At 37.6% G+C, this 15,865-nt stretch overlaps 1 pseudogene; it reads left to right on the top strand.

Moving 5' to 3' along the window:
* The first annotated feature begins 2,910 nt into the window (after positions 1-2,910).
* On the top strand, positions 2,911-3,858 carry LOC141516983 (nuclear receptor-binding factor 2 pseudogene; annotated as a pseudogene).
* The last annotated feature ends 12,007 nt before the right edge of the window (positions 3,859-15,865 follow it).

The following is a 15,865-nucleotide window of genomic DNA, read 5'->3' as shown; positions in this document are numbered from 1 at the left end:
TTTGGCCACTACAAGTTTAAAATTTGGTTTTCAAAAAATACAAAAAATAAATGCTTTTTCTTTCTGAAAACAAAATTAATTAGTTAATTAAAAATAAGTGAAGGAAAAACAACTACAACAAAAGAACTGGAAATTGAGGGAATGTCCATTAATTGGAAAATAACTAAATGAATTGTGCTATATGACTTTCATAGAATATCATTGAGATATAAGAAATAACAAGCAGGATGCTTAGAGAAAAATCTGGAAATTCTTACATGGATTGACAAAAAATGAAGTAAGCAAAAACAGGAGAACAATGTACACAGCAATAGCAATGTTGTTATGAAGATCAACTATAACTTAGCTATTTTCAGCAATAAAATTACTAAAACAATTCTGAAGGACTTATGAAGCAAAAGGCTATCCACTCCAGAGAAAGAGGTATTGGAGTCTGAATACAGATTGAAGCATACCTTTTTTTTAACTTTATTTTTCTTGAGTGTTTTTTTTGGTCTATATTCTCTTTAAACAAACTGAGTAATATAGAAATATGTTTTACACTTTTGCTCATGTAACAAATTGCTTGCCTTCTCATTGAGGAGTTCAGGGGAGGGAGGGAGAAAATTTGGAACTCAACATTTTACCCAAAAAATGCTTAAAATTCTTTTTATATAGAAATAAAAGGAAACTAAAACATTTGAAAAATATTAATAATTTGAAAAATAATAAAAGCTAAATAATGTTAAATATTTAAATAGAAATGAAGCACCAGGGACTCACTGGTGGCTAATATGGGGGGGGCGGTAAACAACTAAAGATGATAGCAGTACAGAAAAGTTATCCCCTTAGGGATAAACATTGAACCTTGAGAGGAAGGGGAATTGTGAGTCTGGGATAGAAAACATACTTAAAAGGACATGTAGGGGGGCGGCTGGGTGGTGCAGTGGATGGAGCACCGGCCCTGGAGTCGGGGGTACCTGGGTTCGGATCCGGTCTCGGATACTTAGTAATTGCCTGGCTGTGTGGCCTTGGGCGAGCCGCTTAGTCCCGTTTGCCTTGCAGAAACCTAGAAAAAAAGAGCAAAGGATGAAAAGAAAGAAAGAACAAAGGACTAACAACAACAACAACAACAGTATTTTAAGTTCTACTAAGCAAGACACCTTCCCTCTCTGGGCCTATTTCCTCACCCGAAACATAAAAGGGCCTAGCTAAATAATCCCCATGACTCCTTCTAACTATGAAAAAATAAACATTAAAAAAAAAGGACATGTAGGAACTTTGCATCCCCAGCATCTAACACATTTCCTGGAACAGAGCAGGTACTTAATAAGTATTTGTTGATTGTTTGCTTATTATATCCAAAACAATACCCTCATCTTTTAAAGCAAGGTTAAAACCAATAATTGGTAGAAGTTGATAGACTTTTTCAAAAACCAGAAACATACAGTGAATAATCATTTACACCACATTTTTCTGGCTTTTTTATCTTACATGTTCCTTTTTCTTATTTCCTTTTCTTATGTTCTTTGCTATTTGCTTAAATACTTGAGTTTATTCTCTGAAATTAAAATAAATTTTTATGAAATCAAAACTTCATCACCATCTTAATTATAGATTGGGATAACCATGATTAGACAATAGTTCATGTGGAAAAGATATACATGTGACTTTCATGGAGGACAAGCTTAATACAAACCTAGAGTGCTCCATGGAAGTCTAAAACATAAGAGGTTATGGTTCCACTCTATTATGTCTCAGTCAAATAACTCCTGTTGTCCTTCCTTCAGTGTTGGGTGTCATATTTAAGTAGGGTAATGACAAGTGGAGAATTCTTAGAGGAAGTTGACCAGATAGGAGAAGAGCACAGTCACCATGCCAGACAAGGACTAGTCAAAGGCTCTAAGATGACCTATCACAAGGGTCCAGTTCCCACTTTGTCATTCTGTTTATGTGACCTTAAGAGAGTCAGTATCTCATCATTAAATTAGGATAATAACCAGTCTCACTTACCTCACAGAATTGTAATGAAAATTAACTATATGAGGGACATTAACATTCTTTAGTAAAGTTGAAAAGAAGTTATTACTTAAACTGGGTCTGACTCCATTTCATTTTTTCTTTTATTAGTTCTAATAAAAGAAACACCAAGCAGAGGGCATTATGTAATCCCCAAGCCAATCTGGTCTACTGAAACTGAAACAATTCCAAAGACTCAGGTTAGTATTTCCAAGGATTTAGATCTATTTCTCATTTTAGATGGAAGAAAGCATATAAGGAAGGTTGTTCAGGGGTCAGTGAGCCAATGAGCAATCCACTCTTTCCTGGCAACAATGGAAAAGAGATTAGAAGCAGCCTCTGAAGACAATGGAAAAGAGATTAGAAGCAGCCTATGGAATAGATATTGATCACAAGTACTTGGGGTCACAATCCAGAATATCATTGCTGCCGTATTTCATAAGGAAAGGAATGTAAAACCAAAGAGGGTTTGGCTGGAGGTATTTTAAAGATGCAAAAACTAGATAGCTGACATACCACCTGGTGATAAAAAGAAAGGAAATACTGCACTTGCCTGCCTTCTCCTACAAGTTGGTATCCTAAAAAGAAAAATTGAAATCAACTCTTAGTGGTGAATCTGTGACTGTCACGGTGCTGATGATCAAGTACTAGTTCTAGTTGTTCTTCTTTCTCTTTTGTAAAATAGTGATAATAAATGTCAGCTTCAATTTGACTGAATGAATTCAATTCAATTCAACAAATATTTAGAAAGCATTGAGTTAGGGGTTGGGGTTAAAAAGACAAAAGTAGGGGTGGCGGGCTCCTGCGGCTGCGGTGTGGATCTGGCTCCCGGGCCCGTCCGAGCGCCGCCCTGCTCCGGCCCCCCATGAGCGGGGGCGCCACCGCCGCCCCCCGCCCCCCGCTCCAGCGTCTATGGAAGTGATGGACGAGCCCCTCAACCTGGCTCATCAGCAGAGCAGGAAAGCAGACCGGTCATTAGCTGCAGGGAAATACGAAGAGACCATTTTGTGTCACCAAAAGGCAGCATATCTTTCTGAAGCCACGAAGCTGACACAGTCCGAGCAGGCTCAGTTATCACTGGAATTACAAAGGGATAGCCACATGAAACAACTCCTGCTTATTCAGGAGAGGTGGAAGAGGGCGAAGCAGGAGGAAAAGTGGAAAGCCCAGCAGACTCCTGACGGAGCCCCCCATCTTCTGGCAGCGTGCAAGCCACTGATGGAGGATGGGTCTGAGGGCCAGAGTGAGCCCAGGGTCCAGCAGGCTCATCCCGCCCCGGTGCCAGCCGTGCTGGACAGGGATCCAGACACTCTCCTTTTTCTCCTTCAGAAGAGGAAAGACCCCACAGAACCGTGTCCTGGCAGCAAAGTCCCAAAAGATCACAAAACCACCATGGAAGAGCAGGCAACCAAGATCGCCGGCCTGAAGCGACACGTGGAGTTTCTTGTGGCCGACAAGAGAGAACAAGCAGCTCCGCGCAGGGAGGGCCGGACTCCAGAAGACCCTTCTCGAGAAAGAGCTGGAGGCTGACGCCAAAGTTGTGGAGAAATCTGAGCTGTGGAGCCCCTCGGAGGCTGCCTCCGGCCCCTCCACCTGGCTTCCGAACCCGGGAAAAGCCAAGGACATTCCCATCCCCAACCTTCCTCCCTTGGACTTTCCATCCCCCGAGCTCCCGCTTCTGGAACTCCCCGAAGATATTCTGAAAGGACTCATGAATAGTTAAGTGGATGGTCACAAGGAGCTCAAATGGTGATGGTGAGGGAGAGGCAGACAACCAGAGGGACACCGCGAGGCTCGAGGTGGTCTGCTCCAGGTGGAGGGTCACCAGAAGGACCACCGGGGGAGAAGAGGCCTGGCCACGGCATGAAGAAGGGTCACAGGGAGGCCCACGCCAGCTGGAGTGTGGCCGGAGCTGCGGGAGCTGGGGCGACAGCATGGACCCCTCCAGTTCTTCCCATTCCAATCAGGCTGCCCCCCAGAAGAACTTTGCAAGCAACAGTTGATTTTCCTTCTCTTCACTTCAGGGTTATGCTCTATGTAATAATTGATTCACAATGCCATAAAGGATAATGTGGCCTGGCCTAGGAGGAGGCTCCTGTCCTGCCGGGATGCATGCCCGGCCTTCAGGGGTGAGTCCTTCACATGCCATGCTGTGCACTCCTCCTAGCGTGGCGCCAACCTCCGGACTATCAGGAGAAACGTTTCAACTTCCACTTCATGAAGAAAGGAACCAAATTATTAGTTCCGCTTTTTTTTAATTATCAGTTTACATAATTAATCAGGGTGCATCTTAAGTTTTAACTTTGTTTGCTGTATTAAAATGTTATGCATCATTTACAAAACACCCAAGGAATCCTCCCTTTGTTCTGAATGGTGCATGAATGGAAGCAATGCTAGTTGGCAGTATTTGATTGCAAGAAATCAATAAAATAATTGTATTTAAAAAAATTAAAAATTAAAATTAAAAAATAAAAAGACAAAAGTAAAAATAGAAGCATTCTTTTGGGTAGAAATAACATGTCTACAAATAAGTAAATCTCAAATACATACAAAATTTATAACAAATAATTGTTTGTATTGTTGTACCCAAAGAGTGAGATGGAGATCAGAATTTGATAAGGTTGGAGATCTTTATTCCCAGGGACTATCTGGGGATTGAGTACCCAAATCAGACAGTACCTGAGTGTTCAGGGGATACGATTTTCATAGTGGGTTTTTTTGGGGGGGGCGGTATTACTGAAAGGAAGCAAGATAAAAAAAACAAAATCAGCAGTTAGATATATAATCTTGTTATACTAATACAAACATGTAAACATATGGCTCAGTATAGATAGGGGTGAGAAGGGGTCAGGGTCTTTGTGTAATGATTGTCTGAGATGGAGGGATTCAGGAATTTACTGTCTTATGGTTCCAGCCGCATGTGGGGAAGGAGGAGGCAGTCCTGGAATTTAACAGATACAGCAAGACAATTAGGCTAACAAGGGTGCTTTGTAAATCTTTAGACAATTTTATGGTATATCCATGACCCCTTGTGTCCTATCAGACTATCTTCAGACCCAAAGGTGCCTAGCCAAAGTTATATTTCTAAGGAATTTCTCAGGGCCCAGAAGGATGTACAGGACCCCTTTCTATACAGGAATTTCACAAACATTGATATTGTACTTCAGTATGTGGGAAGAATCAGTAAAGTAGAAAGTAGAATTTGAACTGTATCTTGAATATAATTATGGATTCCAAGAGGCAGAATTGAGAAAAAAGAGAAATTGTGTGGCTCTGAGGCAGCAAATGGAATATTCAGTGACAGAGAAGAGTAAATAAACCAGTTTAACTGGAATATAAGAGTGAGGCAAAGTAATGTGTAAACAGTCTAGAAAAGATATGCTGGAGATTATGAAGAGCTTTAAATATCCAACAAAGGTGTTTGTATTTTATTCTAAAAACAAGAGGCCATTCATGCTTTGTTGATTTTGGCAGGATTTTCCTTTCTGTGATAAATCTGATACTATGTACTCCAGAGCTCTGCTCTGGTTTTCATATTCTTTCACTATTCTTTTTCCTGGTTACCTTATCAGCTCCTGTGAATTAAATGATCAATTCTATGTATATAATTTCCAAATCAATACATTCACCTTGCTTCTTCTGCTTCCATTATCACATTTCCAATTACTTACTGGACCTCTTTACTTAGATGTTCTTATGGGCATCAAACTCAACATGTCCAAAACAAAACTCATCCTTCCCTTAAATTCACCCCACCTTCTAACTCCCCAATTTTTATTGAGAGTACCACCAAGCTTCTAATTTGCCTGGATTACAACCTGGGTTGAAACTCCTTGCTCTCCATCCCTATATCTAATCAATTGTCAGATCTTACAGATTCTACTTCCTTAACATCTCTTCCTATATAGCTTCCTCTTTATAACAAAATCAACCCCAATTCAAATCCTTGTCTGCTCTTGCCTGAAATATTACAAGTCTCCTAATTGATTCCCTTGCCTCCTGTCTCTCCCAGCTCCTTCAAACAGATGCCAAATTGATATTATTAAAGTGTAGTCCTTATGTAACTGTCCTGTTCAAGAAAATTTGTGTGTCCCCATTGACTTGAGGATTAAATAAAAATGCCTCTAACATTTGAAATCCTTTACTTCTATCTCTAATCTACCTTTCCAGGCTCATTATAGATTACCACACTTCACTCGAACACTCTATGCTCTATCCAATTTAAAATGTTCCCAATTATATTTCCCTAAATAGCATCTTATACTCTCCCTCCACCTCTTTACACAGATTGCCTCTCCATACCTAAAATACTCTCTTTTGGAACTCTGACTCCCTTCAAGAATCAGGTCAAGTCTTTCTAATACATTCAGAGGTTAGTATTCTTGCCTCTAAATAAACCACTGTATATTTATTTTGCATATAATCCATATTTATCTATCTACAAAGATATTCTAATTACTTAATACAATACAACTTCTCCAAGATCAGACTGTCTCAATTCAATATTTAAATCCCCAGTGCACAACAGAGGTATCTGGCACACAAGAAAGCTTTCAAAAATACTTGCAGACTGATCAAATTGAGTTTTAAGCACCTTAGAGACAGGGTCACATCTGGGTTTTAGGACTATTAATATAGTAATCATGTAGAGACAAATTGGTGAGTAAAAAGACTAGAAGCAGGGAATTCTTATGTGGTATTTTAGGCAAGTAGAGCTGCTAGTTTGAACTGAGGTCATAGAGGTACAACTAGAAAGAAGGGAATAGGACGGCTAGGTGGCGCAGTGGATAAAGTACCGGCCCTGGAGTCAGGAATACCTGGGTTCAAATCCAGTCCCTAAAGATAGTTCAAGCTAAAGTTTAGTTAATGACTGGGGAGTAGGTAGTAAGGGAAAAGGAAGAATTAGTTTTGACTCTAAAGGTTATCATCTGGGTTGACTCAAAGAATATCAGCATTCTCAAGTTAAATAGGGAGGATTGAAAGATGGATTGTCTTGTTTCATGAAGACAGAGGAAGAAAAAACAATTATGTGGTGCCCAGAATCACCTTCTAATATAATCACACTTACTTTCAAGAATGTGTTTCCACTCACTGTCAGTTTCCTGCCAGCTAAGTCTTTAGCTATTTGTGTTTTTCTTTTACTCTTTCTATTTGAAGTTCCTCACTTATCTCTTGATCAATAATTTAGCAGGATGTTATGAACAATAAAATTTATATAAAAGGTTTCCATAGCAGCCATCTCAACTCCATTTGAGCTCCAATTCAGATTGTCTTCTTTTGAAGCTATTTTATACCCATTTCAGCTATAACTCTTTAAAGTTAATGTAATATATACTGATAATTTTAAGGTTTTCCATCAAAGACAGTGCATGAACAAAGTCTTGAAGGAAGCAAGGGATTATAAAAATTAAAGCTGAAGAGAGACAGTCAGTACAGAAGTACAGAGGCATGGAAGGAGGATCAAGCAAGCTATTTTGCCTAAAATATAGAGTTCATGAAGCACTGCACTCATATTATATTCTTCCATGACATTTCTAATCTTATTGCCTAGAAATAATTGGATCTCTTCCCATTTTTTCAGTCTTTTTTACATCTTACTTCCTCTTCCCTCCTCCCCACATACCCACACACATATTTGGTGATCCAGGGACACTGACTTCCTTACCTTTCCCCACTTACTACATGCATCTCAAACACAATTCCTTTTCACTAACACCTTTCCACTAACTTCACTAATTCCTCCTCTTCATTTCCTCCCCCATGCTTCCTTGGTTTCCTTCAAATATCAATTAAAGTCCCAGTTTTTCAGCCCTACTTCATCTTAGTCCCTTCCTTCTGTTACTACCAAACAGCACAATTATTGTAACTTGTTTTACATAATTGTTTACATGTTGTCTCTATTAGACTGAACTTCTTGAGAACAGAAACTTGGTTGTTGTTTTTTTTCCTTTGTGTTTTGCTTTTTGGTTGATTTTTTGTTTGTTTATTTAATTACTATTTTGGTTTGGGGTTTTTTGCCCTTTTTTACCATCCCCACTTTAGGATAATGTCTGGCCCATCCTGAATGCAAATTGACTTGATTTCTTGAATGGACACTACCCTCCTCTATACTTTCCATGAATAAGTCAAACTAGATTATTGGGTTTTAATTATAAATGATATTCTGTGTCCTAGCTCCATGTTTTCATGGGCTATTCTTCATTACTTCCTTCAAGATTCCTTCCTGTCCTGATTCCTTCTTCACAGATTTCTAGTGACTTCCCCCTTAAATTTCTGTATGTCTTTATACATAAATATGTGTGTTTACATTCATACATGTATAGATTTGTTTGCTCACCTGTCTTTGTGCTGTTTCCTCCAATAGAATACAAGTTCCTTGAAGTCAGGTACTATACCTTTTTATCTTTATAGGATAGCCAGTGTCCTTAGAATAGCAGGCAATTAATAAATATTTGTTAAATGAATAAATACTTCTATGCTCTGTCAAATTTTTGCCAGTGTTTTAATAGTTCTCCCCATTCCCACAACCTTTTTGTCTATTGATTTCCCAATCACTCTTTAAAACCTAATTCAAATGCTACCTACTAAACAAAATTGGTGGTCACACATTGGAGAATTTCCTAACAAATTAAGAGTATATAAATATAATGAAATTTCATTTCTTTTTTTGCTAGGCAAATGGGGTTAAGTGGCTTGCCCAAGGCCACACAGCTAGGTAATTATTAAGTGTCTGAGGCCAGATTTGAACTCAGGTCCTCCTGACTCCAGGGCCAGTGCTCTATCCACTACGCCACCTAGCTGTCCCTGAAATTTCATTTCTTCATAATCACTTGTAAGGGAGAGGTTGGGTTGGCATATATTGTGTTGCTCATGTAAGTTGTATGTGGCTATACAAGTCTGTCTAGATGTGGCTCACAAGAAGATATGAATAATTATCTACAGAATCTTATCCATCTAACCTCTCCATATTTGATATACATCTATCTGCTCTCCTAAATATTGTTAGTTCAGGGAAATAATCTTAAAGTTCAAATTCTTGCTTGCCATCCCATATCAGGGAAGGAATGTCTCCAACCTATACATCCAAAGTTCTATTCTATTCCCACCAAATGGCAGTTCAACAAAGAACACATGTAGAAAATAGCAAATAGAATGCACTTATCCAAGAAATCAGGGAATTATATAGGTGATGAAGATAATATACTAAAATATACACACAGTGAATTAGCTGTCCCATTAAAAACAAGATTTCTCAAACCAATCAAAAGGGAATGCTCATTGTCACCCAATAGGTGTCACAGTGTATAGAATCCTAGGCTTATAGTTAGAAAGTCTAAAGTCCAAATTCAGCCTCCAATAGTTACTAGTTGTATGACCATGGACAAGTCATTTAACTTCTATCTATCTCAAGCCCCCTCAAAATGGGGATAATACAATGCCTATTTCCCAGAGTTATTATGAAATTCAAACGAGAAATTCATAAATTTCAAATGTGAAGTTCAAGTTGTGATCAGCATATTAGCTATAATTACTGCAGTAAGCTGAGACTTGATTGAGGTCCTGGTTTTTCTATATGTGGACTTCTTCCCAGAGTCTTCTCCTTTTGTGAACCTGAAGAGAGTCTAAAACCACAAGTTTTCTCTCTCAAAGTTAAAAGCCAGAAGACCAGTATTTTTCTTCTTTCTAGCTCTCCTCTAACTCTTCCCTTCACACTTTAATCAGGGCATTGATGAAAAGAAGTTTACTCAAATTATTTTTGATCCATAGGATACAATAAAATATGAAAAATATGATAGATTTATAAAAATATGGAGAGACTTGTATAAACTCATGCAAAATAAAGTTAGTAGAATCAAGAGAATAGTTTTACCACAACAATAAGGTGAAGGGAAACAACTCTGATCTGATCAAACTAACAAATAATCATTACTTAAAGTAACTGATAATGAAAATATCTTCTAATTCTTGAATAAAAGGTGATAGACAAAAGAGCCTACCCAGACATGTTTTCTTAGACATGGTCAGCATTTTTTTTATTTTGTCTGACTATACATATTTGTTAAAAGGGGCATTTTCTATTTGAAATAGAGAAGAAAAGTTTACATGATTGGAAAAACAGACATGGGGAAAGTTATAAGATTTTCTTCATTGAAATTAATAAGTTTAGGGGTGGCTAGGTGGCACAGTGGATAGAGCACCGGCCCTGGAGTCAGGAGTACCTGAGTTCAAATCTGGCCTCAGACACTTAATAATTACCTAGCTGTGTGACCTTGGGCAAGTCACTTAACCCCATTGCCTGGTCATAAACTAAATAAATAAATTAAAATGTTTTTAAAAAGAAATGAATAAGTTTAGGACTAAGTGGTTCAAAACAAGCTTAAGAAGTTGTGTTGATGTTGATTTTAAGTTTTCAATGAAATGATTAATTTTGAAATGCCATCAACTCCTGGAAACCTTCCCACATCTCCACATTCAGTAACTGATTATTTCTTTTTCTACCACCTCCAACCCACTTTACTTTGCACTTTGTGCTTCTCTAGTGAAGCAATATTATATTGTATTATCTTTATCTGTATTTGTATCTTATTCCCTTAAAAAAAGTGCTAAGGTCCCTATACTTAATATACCCTGGGTAAACTGAATGGGAGCCAAAATGATTTTTCCCATGATAGTGCTGCCATCTAATGGACAAAATAAAATCATACATCGGACAAAAAATGGGATGGATTAAATCTTAGAAGAATATAAAGTTAGAAGAGCAATATGCAAAGGAAAGGAAGGAAAAGAACAGCTGTATACCTAAAAATTAAAAAAAATAATTATGGATCTTCTTAAAAAGGAGAGAACTCTATGCTTTGAGAATTGTGAAGCTGTTTATAGTCTCTAGGGAATGATACAATAGAGCTATAGAAGCTATTAGGTAAGAGTAAGGGGCAGAGAAAGAAGTGGTGATTGTTGTTGATTCCCTACTCAAGGAAAATGAAGTAGCTATATGTCAACCTAATAACAAAAAAGAGATCTATTGTCTTTGTCCAAGACACATCAAATGGAAGGTTTACTTTTCCCTTCTATCTATTCACATAAAAACAAATAATACTTCAAGAAAAAGTATAAAAAGTATTTGTCCAAGATTATATAGTCTTGCTTAAGAAACTGAAAACCATAGGTTGTGTTTTCTTTATTATTTTCCATTGAACCCAAGAGACATAGGAGATAAAAGTTAATTTAAGAAGTGAACAGCTGGTCATTCTTACCTCTTTGGGGTCTAAGAATGGAATCAGGATTTCTAGACCATGGATTAAAATATAAGGATAACAGATTTCTGGCAAGAGTTTGAAAATACCTAATAAAGATCGGAAAGAATATGAATGGGGTGTCATGCAAATCTAATATTTTAAAGGCTTTAGATGAAAAAGAATTAAAGGAAAAACTACTGTATAGCTATGAAACTAGAGAATAACTACAGTGACAGAATAATAATAGTTCAGACATATAGAAGAGAAATTCAGTCAACAGAATCTTAAAAAGGATCCAGTAGTAAAAACAATGACCCATAGACTTAGACTGATGCTCAAAGTTTAGGCAAAAAGCAAGGGAGAGTAAAAATACTAACACAATGAGGTAATTTGACCCCATAGGTACCACAAAGACATCATAGGATGGAACCTATGACTAGACTATAGGTCTAGATAAATGTACTTTATTCATTTTTTTTAAAAACTGAATAAGTAAAGTGAGGATAGAATTGTTTATGAAAAAGTAACATTTTTCAAAGAAAATCTAGGAAACAAAGTGGGAGAGAATTATGGAAAATATTTGAATAAATGAAGAAAGTTATTTTGTCATTGTAGCAAGTAGCTAAGTTTAGGAAAGAGAGAAACCTGAAGCAGAGGCATAATAGTGCTGGGAGATTTCATTATCCATAAATCTGCTATGAGTTCTCTTTACCTATAGGAAAACAAATAATAACTTTTTGGTCTTGCCATAATGCAGTGGTTTCCAAATATTAATTATTTAAGTAATGATATTCCTTTCTTATAAAAATACAATCTCTGCAAGTAATTTCCTCAGTTTGTCCTTGATTCAAACAAAATTAAGATTTTATTGCATTTTTCTTATTACACAAGTAGATGTAATTATTTATTGATAAATTCCTTAGGATTCTAATACATCCTCTACTTAGCTACCATTCATTTTTCTTAAGCATAGTGAACTTTCCTAAAGCATAGGTTTGATCATTTGAATTCAAACTCTATAACTCCAATAGTTCCCTGTCAACTCTAAAAACAGATATAAAATCCACTCTTCAATGCTTAAAAAGCCTTTCTTAAAAAGACTCCTTCAGTGGCACAGTGGATAGAGCACCGGCCCTGGAGTCAGGAGTACCTGAGTTCAAATCCACCCTCAGACACTTGGACCTCACACACTAGCTGTGTGGCCTTGGGCAAAGCCACTTAACCCCATTTGCCTTACAAAAACCTAAAAAATAAAAAGACTCCTTCCAGGTGACTTAGCCCTACCTGATCTAGAATTATATTATAAAGCATCAGTCATCAAAACTGTCTGGTATTGGCTAACAGATAGAGTGGTGGACCAATGGAATAGACTAGGTGCAATAGCAGGAAACGATTACAGTAATCTGCTGTTTGATAAACCCAAAGAGTTTAGCTATTGGGATTAAATACTCTCTCTTCAGTAAAAACTGCTGGGAAAATTGGAAGTTAGTATGGAGAAACTTAGATTAGACCAACACCTCACACCCTTTACCAAGATAAGATCAAAATGGATACAGTATTTAGACATAAAAAACAATATTATAAGAAAACTAGAAGATCAAGGGATAGTTTACCTGTCAGATCTATGGAAAGGGAAGCAATTTATGACTAAGGAAGAGATGGAGAACAATCACTAGAAACAAACTAGATGATTTTGATTACATTAAATTAAAAAGCTTTTGCACAGACAAAACCAGTGTAACCAAGATCAAATGAAATGTAGTAAACTGGGAAACAATCTTTACAACTAATGTTTCTGACAAAGGACTCATTTCTAAAATACACAGAGAAATGAGTCAAATTTTTTTTAAAAAAGACATTCCCCAATTGACAAATGGTCAAAGGATATGCAAAGGCAATTTACAGATGAGGAGATCAAAGCAATATATAGTCATATGAAAAATTGCTCTAAATCATTTCTTATTAGAGAAATGCAAATTAAAGCTTCTCTCACACCTCTAAGACTGGCCAATATGACCAGAAAGGATAAGGTTGTGGGAAATCTGAGACACTATTACATTGTTGGTGGAGCTGTGAACTCATCCAACCTTTCTGGAGAGCAATTTGGAACTACACCCAAAGGGCAACAAAAATGTGAATACCCTTTGATCCAGCAATACCACTACTGGGTCTATACCCTGAAGACATGATGAAAAGGGGTAAAAACATCACTTGTACAAAAATATTCATAGCAGCCCTGTTTGTGGTGGCAAAGAATTAGAAATCAAGTAAATGTCTTTCAATTGGGGAACGGCTTGGCAAACTGTGGTATATGTATGTCATGGAACACTATTGTTCTATTAGAAACCAGAAGGGATGGGAATTCAGGGAAGCCTGGAGGGATTTTCATGAACTGATGCTGAGTGAGATGAGCAGAACCAGAAAAACAATGTACACCCTAACAGCAACATGGGGCTAATGATCAATCTTGATGGACTCCCACATTCTATCAGTGCAACAATCAGGGACAATTTGGGGCTGTCTGCAATAGAGAATACCATCTGTATCCAGAGAAAGAACTGTGGAGTTTGAACAAAGACCAAGGACTATTACCTTTAATTTAGAAAAAAACTGATGTCTTATTGCCTGATTTTGCTATCTCTTATACTTTATATTTCTTCCTTAAGGATATGATTTCTCTCTCATCACATTCAGTTTGGATCAATGTATACCATGAAAACAATGTAAAGACTGGCAAATTGCCTTCTGTGTAGGGTGGGGAGAGGAAAGTAAGATTAGGGGAAAAATTGTGAAACTCAAAATAAATAAAATCTTTTAAATATATGACTCCTTCCAGTTTTCACTTTATTCTTCCATACATTCTATAATTCAGCTAAACAGACCAACCTGATGATCCTTACATACAATGTTCCATCTCCAGACTACATGAATTTGCACTGACTTTCCCTCTCAACTAGAATACTGTCTCCCTTTAATCTGTCAAATCCTGTCTTCCTTCAAAACTCAGGTCAAAGTCCACCTTCCAGAGAAGCTTCTCCCCAAACCAAACCAAACCAATGGTCCCCTTCTCCACCCCCTACCTCTGATATCACCATCCACTTATCCTGTATATATATTTTGCATGATTATGGCTGTTAGCAAGTTGTCTCACCCATTAGAATATGAGCTCTTTGAGGTCAGGAGATTTGTTTTTTCCTTTTTTTTTATCCCCAGTGGCTTTTCATAGTGTCTGGCACAAAATAGCCACAAGAGTGTTACTGATATGCAGGCTGAGCTTGTCTATCAGTGCAAGGTTACTCAAAAATGTGATATCATTGATAATATTGCTATACATAATTCTTTTCCAACTACCAATTAAACCACTTGTTTTGAACTTGAGTAAAGAAGAGTCCCTAGGTAAGTGAAAAAAGCAAAGATTTATACCCACATCTTTTGAACTCCAAATCTAGCATTTTTTTCCAAGATGTCATGTGGTCTTCCATAGACAAAAGGGAAACAAAAGAATGGTGAGTGGGACCAAAAATTCTTAATATTCTATACTTGGATTAAAATAGGTACATTGAACCAGGGATGGGGAAAGAGAGTTCAGAATGCTTCAATTTAGCAGCCAATTCAATTAAGTGCTTGACGTCCCCACCCTTCCTCAAGCACTTTCCCAGCTCAGCTCTGGGAAAATCCTCCACTATGGCATGGATGGGAGAGCTAGGTCAGAGACAAGGCAAGTTGTCCCTGGAACAGAACAAAAGTACCCACTCCAGTGTCTGACTGCTGGCACACTATGCTAAGCCCCAAAGTAGCCAGAGGTTAAATGAAAAGTTCCTGACTCCTGAAGAGTTCCTGACTCCAGGTCTAGCCTTCTGTCCACTGTACCATATAACTTACCTGATGCAGAACCTTCTGATGGAACTTGACTGAGAAGAGACCTGTAGACCTATTCTCTAAGAAGCTTGACTGAGACACCTAAATCAAACTTGATAGTGAATGGTTGAAAAATTGAAGATAATGATAACCTTGATAGCTATTGGCTGGGAATATTGATCAAGGAGACCTAGCACAACACATCCAGTAGTGGGACTGAATTTCAGGAAGCTTTGAAAAGAGAACCTCACTGGAGGGTTTTATCTGAAGAACAGTACAAAGAAAGAAAGCTCACAGAGCAGAATGACAGAACTGTGACTTCACCTCTGTAAAGCCATAGCATCTCTGAGTAACAGTATACTTGGTGGAAAGAGTCAGCTAGAACTGGCTACCAACTGGAATAAAGAGCAGAGTCTAGTGGAGATAGTAAAGAGCATCACATGGTGGAGACCAACATAAAATAAATGCCTGGCAAGTATAACAGATATTATCAAGATGATATTAGGAGAAAATATTGCTTTTTCAGAAGCAAGAGTTGCCACTCTATGAATATGGTCTGATCATAGATGTTTCCTGCATGCACATGCATTGCATCATGAACATTTGGTCCCCAAATATAGATGTAATGTGACATAATCCTTGGGAAGATCCATTCTTCAACTGATGATATTTGTCCTTCATTCTCAAAGAAGAACAAGAAGGCAATGCCATGACAAACACATGAATTGGATTTGAGTGAGGGGGTGCTGTGCTAAGTTAACTAAATTCATGGA

The sequence above is a fragment of the Macrotis lagotis genome, chromosome 1 (genome assembly GCF_037893015.1).
Source record: "Macrotis lagotis isolate mMagLag1 chromosome 1, bilby.v1.9.chrom.fasta, whole genome shotgun sequence".
In the NCBI taxonomy this organism is placed as follows: Eukaryota; Metazoa; Chordata; class Mammalia; order Peramelemorphia; family Peramelidae; genus Macrotis; species Macrotis lagotis.
This window is presented reverse-complemented; position numbering and strand designations above follow the sequence as displayed.